This window comes from Sceloporus occidentalis, unplaced genomic scaffold (assembly GCF_023333645.1).
Source record: "Sceloporus occidentalis isolate IW3139 unplaced genomic scaffold, rSceOcc1.0.p SCAF_55, whole genome shotgun sequence".
Lineage (NCBI taxonomy): Eukaryota > Metazoa > Chordata > Lepidosauria > Squamata > Phrynosomatidae > Sceloporus > Sceloporus occidentalis.
In genome coordinates this window covers 1,015,001-1,021,105 of record NW_028317035.1, presented here as the reverse complement: position 1 = coordinate 1,021,105, position 6,105 = coordinate 1,015,001, and positions in this window count along the sequence as shown.

Genomic DNA, 6,105 nt, shown 5'->3' with positions numbered 1-6,105 from the left:
ACACTTAGCCTTTACCCTTTAAAGGGGTGATGATAATGAGGGCGCTGTTCCGCCTAGGTACTGAATCAGGTTGTTTTCTCCCAGATGCGCGCTAGAATGGATTGTTTTCAAACGCTTTCGGGTTAGTATTCTGACTGTCACATGCAATAAATCTGGTCTTTCACAGACACTAAGATTACCTTAGTGAAATACTGAAGTGTTGGGGTTCGTTTCCTTCAGATGTACCAAATTAGTAGTTCTCAGATCAGCAACTGAACAGCGCTCTACCTACCAATTTCTGAATCAGGCCCTTCCCTTTTCCGGATCCTGACCAAGCTAATTTTCCACCCAGATACTGATACAGGTAATCGTGCTCTAGTCTGGTAGGAAGCCGCGGCTGTGGATGGAAAACAAATCTGTTTCCCTTTAACAGGCAGCCGGATCAACAGTTGGTTCCGTGATCTAGACTCTGAAACTAAAACTTAGTAAAGTAAAAAAAAAACCAAAACCTATACGGCCTCTGAGAAAATGTAGTGGCAGGAAAGGCGTGTTTGAACACGGGTTGGTTTGCGTCTCCATCCAAACTAAAGTTAGTCGAACCCTAAAGTGCACTCCAACTGCATAAACACTCAGTTAATTTGCGTGTCTCCAAATCCCGGCTGCATTGGGTGTTCCCGTTAATAGGAGCTAATAGAGAATCGTCGTTCCCTGATTGAACACAGATAGTCCTTGCGACGATTCCCTCAAAATTCAGCAGGTTGAGCCTGGCTTCTTTGGCTTGGTCTGTCTTCTCACAACGATCTCCCTGAAATTCTAAGCCATTTATATATGAGCAACGTGTGCATTCAATGGTGGGAGTGGTTCTATATCTGCAAAATCAATACATACATTGCTATAATGGGACTAAGTGGCACATCTCCGTGAATAAAGCTTTTACATATAATGGCCAGTTTAATGTGTTTAGTCTTAAGCGCTTGTTTAGACAACCTGTCCAAATGTTGCTGTTGAACGGGCTATGGATTTGTCAGGCAGTTCTCAGTGACAATAGCTTTGAATTTCAAAGAATTATGAATTTTCCTGAACTAGAAGTACTCATAATTGCAAAGTATAGAAATAATGGGAGTTGGTACAAGATGAAATGAATTAAATATATGTAAAGAAACATTTAAATCTGTAGATTTAGTACACATTTAGTAGTCAGAGCAATTTTGGGAAGACAGTACACATACTCCAGATTTGCCGCTGTTACATGGGACAAGTCTGTTTACATTCAAATTTCTATGTGAGTATGTGAGAATTAAGAGAATTAAGTAAAGGTGTGCATACAGAGAGTGTTAGTCTGTTTACTAAATGTAATAAGGATGCGGGAATTCCACAATTCAGGTTATGTCACTTTTGTCATTGTACCTGCACTTTCAAGCAGACAGCCTGGCATCACCTTTGAATAACAGAATTGTAATATAATCACCCCCTTACTGGTGCTTTTTCCCATGCCCAATCTGTTGTGTGTATAAAAGACTAAAAAAAACGAAATCAGTTTATCCTTTGGAAGATGTATCCTGTCTGCTTGCTTGAGAAGTGATAATCTAATCTGTCTCGCGCTGCCGCGCAGGTTGCTGACACTCTGCTATTGGCGGGAGTTTAGAATCTAAATATGAGAATTATGAAGGTGTTACTTTCTAAGCGAACCGCCAAGTTGTCTGCACTGACCTTGTTAGAGCTGATGAAAAATATCAGTTTTGTATATTCTTACTGTGCAATTTATTTTTTATGAAAAAAAAATCCCTTTTCTTCTTGACACTTGGCCACAGTCTACCTTGTACTATGTGTCCAAGCGTTTTCTGGTTCAGAATGCCCTCTAGTGTCCATCAGGATTATAAATATGTCCCATTCCATCTAGAGAAACTTAAATACTACCGTATATGGTTGTTGAGTCCAATATACCTGCATTTTCCAAAAATTTCAGACAGCATACAAATTAGGTCAATGAACTGTATAATGTTCTGGTTAACTCGTTAGTAGGTTTATAAACTTGAACCTTCCATTCACGTAACATCACGTTTTAGTTAAGCAGCCGTTAATATAGTTAAATAATTTCTGGGAAGATTATCAAAAGTGACGAATTAGCAGTTTTTGTGAATAAAACCCTATTTAAAAATGTATTTTTTGAATATTCATAGAATTGTGTCTGACATCATACGTTTTTTCAAAATAAGGTAAGATGATACCATCTCGATGCATCTGAGTCAAGTTAACAAGAAACAAATGTTCAGTATGTTTCCTTTTAAGCTCTCAAGGGGCTACAATTAGCTCCAAATACACATAACAGTAGCATTAAGAGCTTACAAAATGTGTTTGTGGTATACTTTAACAGCAATGCATTCTAACATATGTGTAGAAAACGTGAGAAAAACCAGTATAGGGAATAGGATAGTGAATGGTAGGAATAATCAACCTTATTGACTTTCCTTGTGTATCTGGAACCACAGCTGCAACCCTTAAGCAACACTCTCCGGGTGTTGAAGTAATACAGCAAAAAGTCCACTAGGGGGCGCTCGTGTGTTCCATTCAATGAAAAATAAAACAGAGAAAAAAAAATAAAAAAAAAATATATAGTGTAGGAGTAAAACAGTGTGTAATGCCCTGCGTATCGCAGATTTCCCACTCACAGTGTGTTGATGGGGTTCAGTGCGTCGTAGAGATGGCCTTGAGGTCCATATACAGGCTGATTGATGACCAGATTTTGTTTTTGGCAATCATTTCAAAGAAGGATCATCGTTGGATTTCCCCTTTGTTTGAGCCTAGCAGGCTATATTCTGCCTCAAAATCCCACAGGTTTCATCATTTTACATCAATAATTTAATAGTATCTGCCACCACAGCCATTAATATGTAAATATTTTACAAGGTATGAATATTATATCAATAAAATGCATCTTTTGGGTTATTGTAACTTACATTTTAACAACATATAAATAGTAAAAGTACAAATAAACTACAATTTTTAGCTTCCTTTTTCCCTTATATATTTTATGGGTTCACTTTATTGTGAATTCTAACCACTTAGCACAAGAAACAAGAACATGATTCTGATTAACAGACCTATTTGATTCCATGATAAATAATGAATACACACACAAATAGTGCTTTTTAATTTTTTTCTGCAAGCATAGGAACTGTGTGTAGTTAAACACAATGCTGAGGTTACACTTCCTACTTGAAACCCCTTACAAAAATCTGCTTTTACACAACATCCAGAGAAATGCTTTTTACGTATCTTGGGTGGGTGCTGCAATAGGCCTGACGCAGGGCAATGCCCCTGATCCCCGACTGACACTTGAAGTAGTGGAGTGCCAGAGAGTCTGATCATACAATAGGTTTAACCCTGCTATGCGGCAAAGAGGCTGCAGCCCTCCTTGAACTGCATCCCTGGTCAGCAGTTTTTTATTTATTCTTTTGTAGGGTGTCACATGAGTTTTTACCTAGTCAGAGCCGTAGCTAGCTCCTTTTGCGCCCGAGCTATTTTTTTACAGAGGTTATTTTATTTACACTGTCCTTACACACACCTGTCCATAAACACACATTTACACATACACACTGCCTTTACACACACATAAAAACTTTAAAAAAGCATTAAAGGTATAGATAAACCCCCTAAATTACAGGTATAACTCACAGGTTGCACACCACAAATGCAGCCCACATATAACCTGGCCAGCACCCAGATTACACACATAGGGTTTGCCATTGTTGTCCCCAAACATCCCATCATGAGTTAAGTTTGTTCCCAAGGCTCAAACACCCTGCTTGTGTGATCTTTGCCTTTCTACAAATCTATTATACATCTATGATACATACAAACAATTTTACAGTCACTCACTAATTCACACTTTCAGTCACATAATTCATTCACACAATAATTTATTCTTTCACTTATTCACACTATTCATCCACACATTCTCATTCTCATTCTTTATTTATTTCGGTATTTTTACTACCCCCTTTCTCTCTAGCTACCTCTCCTCCCTTTTCTCACTATCTCCCCCCTCCTATCTACATACTATGAATCTATATACACATATACACATATACACAGTCCTTACAACCCTTTCTTCTCATCGCTTATCTTTCTCATCTTCCATCATCTTCAATAATCCTGCATCATCTTCCTTCTTCCATACTGTCATGGGAGTGCAGGGTCTGTCACTCCAGGCCTCTGCTTTACTGTTCCTTCATCACTATGTGCCGGCTATTGATGCAGAGCGCTGGGGTCACGTCATATCCCCGTGCTCGGCATAATTTGCCAGCGTGTAGTGGTTAGGGAGCACGGAAGCCGAGGTGTGAATTGACAGACCTCGCACTCCCTAATGTTGGGCCGGTTAGAGGGGGATTGTGATCTCCTCAACCACCCCTGCTCATTGGACACCTCATACCCAGACCAGTGCAATGCCCACGGGGCGCCCGATGAGCAGGGCTGGTTGAGGAAAGCACAATCGTGCACCTGCCACTACGCTCCCCTGAAGACCGCCTCTCTGATCGCCCCTCCCCTATATATACGGTACTGTTTTTTTTTTTAGGGGCTTCATGGTGAATCACATTGCTGGCAGCAATGTAATTCACCACGGGGGCCCTAGAACGCTGGGTAAATAGAAACAGCCCAATAAATCTAAAATACATTCACACCCTTCAGATCTCATAAATGGATAAATTATTTTATCACTACTATCCGATCTGAAGCAATCTGACGGTTAACCCTAAACATATCAGAAAAGTACTATTTGGAGTCATCACAAAAGTAGTTAGTATAGCTCATAACCTTTAACCCCTTAAGGACTAAGCATTTTTTTGTGACCAAAGGCTGTTTTAACATTTAAGTGGTGCTTGGATTTAACTGTAATCTTCTATTCCCTCTTTAAGTGAACCCACACAAGTTATATACAGTATTGGCCCGATTACAGGGCTGCACCCTTATAGTTTGGTTCTTGTGATGGACCCTGTAGAGACGGATGGTCTCTGCCATCAAAAGTTCCAGCGATTTCCTATGGTCCCCCAGGACTCAGGAACTTCCAGTAACCAAGTAGTTACACTCCACGATAACTTGTCCCCAAATCACAGACACGGTCTTAGGCCTGAACAAGAATCTCCTTTATTGTACACCAAACACCAACTTTATACATGAGACCATCTTGATAAGAACAGGGTGAACAATACATAAATACATTAGCTTAAACACTTTAACTGGCACCAATCAGGAGAGGGCTAGAACAGGGAGCAACCAATAACAGTGCAGGGGGTGTGGTCAGGGGCGGCCCCCGTCCCTTTAACATAGGGACGAATCAGAAGGGGAGCTACCCTCCCTACCATATATGGATATTCGGGGGTGTGGCTGTAGTGGCCAATAGGAAAGGTGCCTACCTAGCAGACCTCCTACAACCTTGCCACAGATGCTCCTGTGACAGTTCTATTTTAACATTTATTTTTAAAGATAAAATAGACATTAGTGGAATAGTAAAACAGTATTTTATCTAATGAACAGGAATACATGTATTTTAACATTTTTGGTAGCTATTATGCAGTTAATTCTGCTTGTGACAGGATATGTTATATACAAACAGAAAATTGGAAAACCAATAGCCATTTTAAGGTCCCCCCCTCAAATCATAATGCACTGCGGGGGACCTGGATCCTAACCTGTTGCTTGCCCGCAGCAGGACTAACCCCTTCAATCCCCTATAGACGTCCCGGGACGTCCAAAAAACGCCCACTAAGAAACCCCTATGGAGGTACCGGTACGTCTAGCCCTTCGTGCAGCGTCAGGGACACATCCCTGCCGCTGCACGGGAGACCAGGCTGTCGTTTAACAGCTTGGACTCCCCCCTGGCAGCAGAAGCCAGCGTCGCTGGCTTTCTGCTGCCCGATCTCCTGTAACAGCTTCCGGCGCAAAGCCGGAAAACTGTTACAGTTGGAAATGCGCGATCGCGCTTTTCCTTCCGGGTCACGTCCCTCCAGTGTGTCATTAGCCTTGGGGGACTGCCCCACATCCAGGGCAGTCCCCCAGTGCCACACATCCGGCAGTAACGGTCACACGATCGCTGTGATGACCAATCACAGCGATCGTGTGACCGTT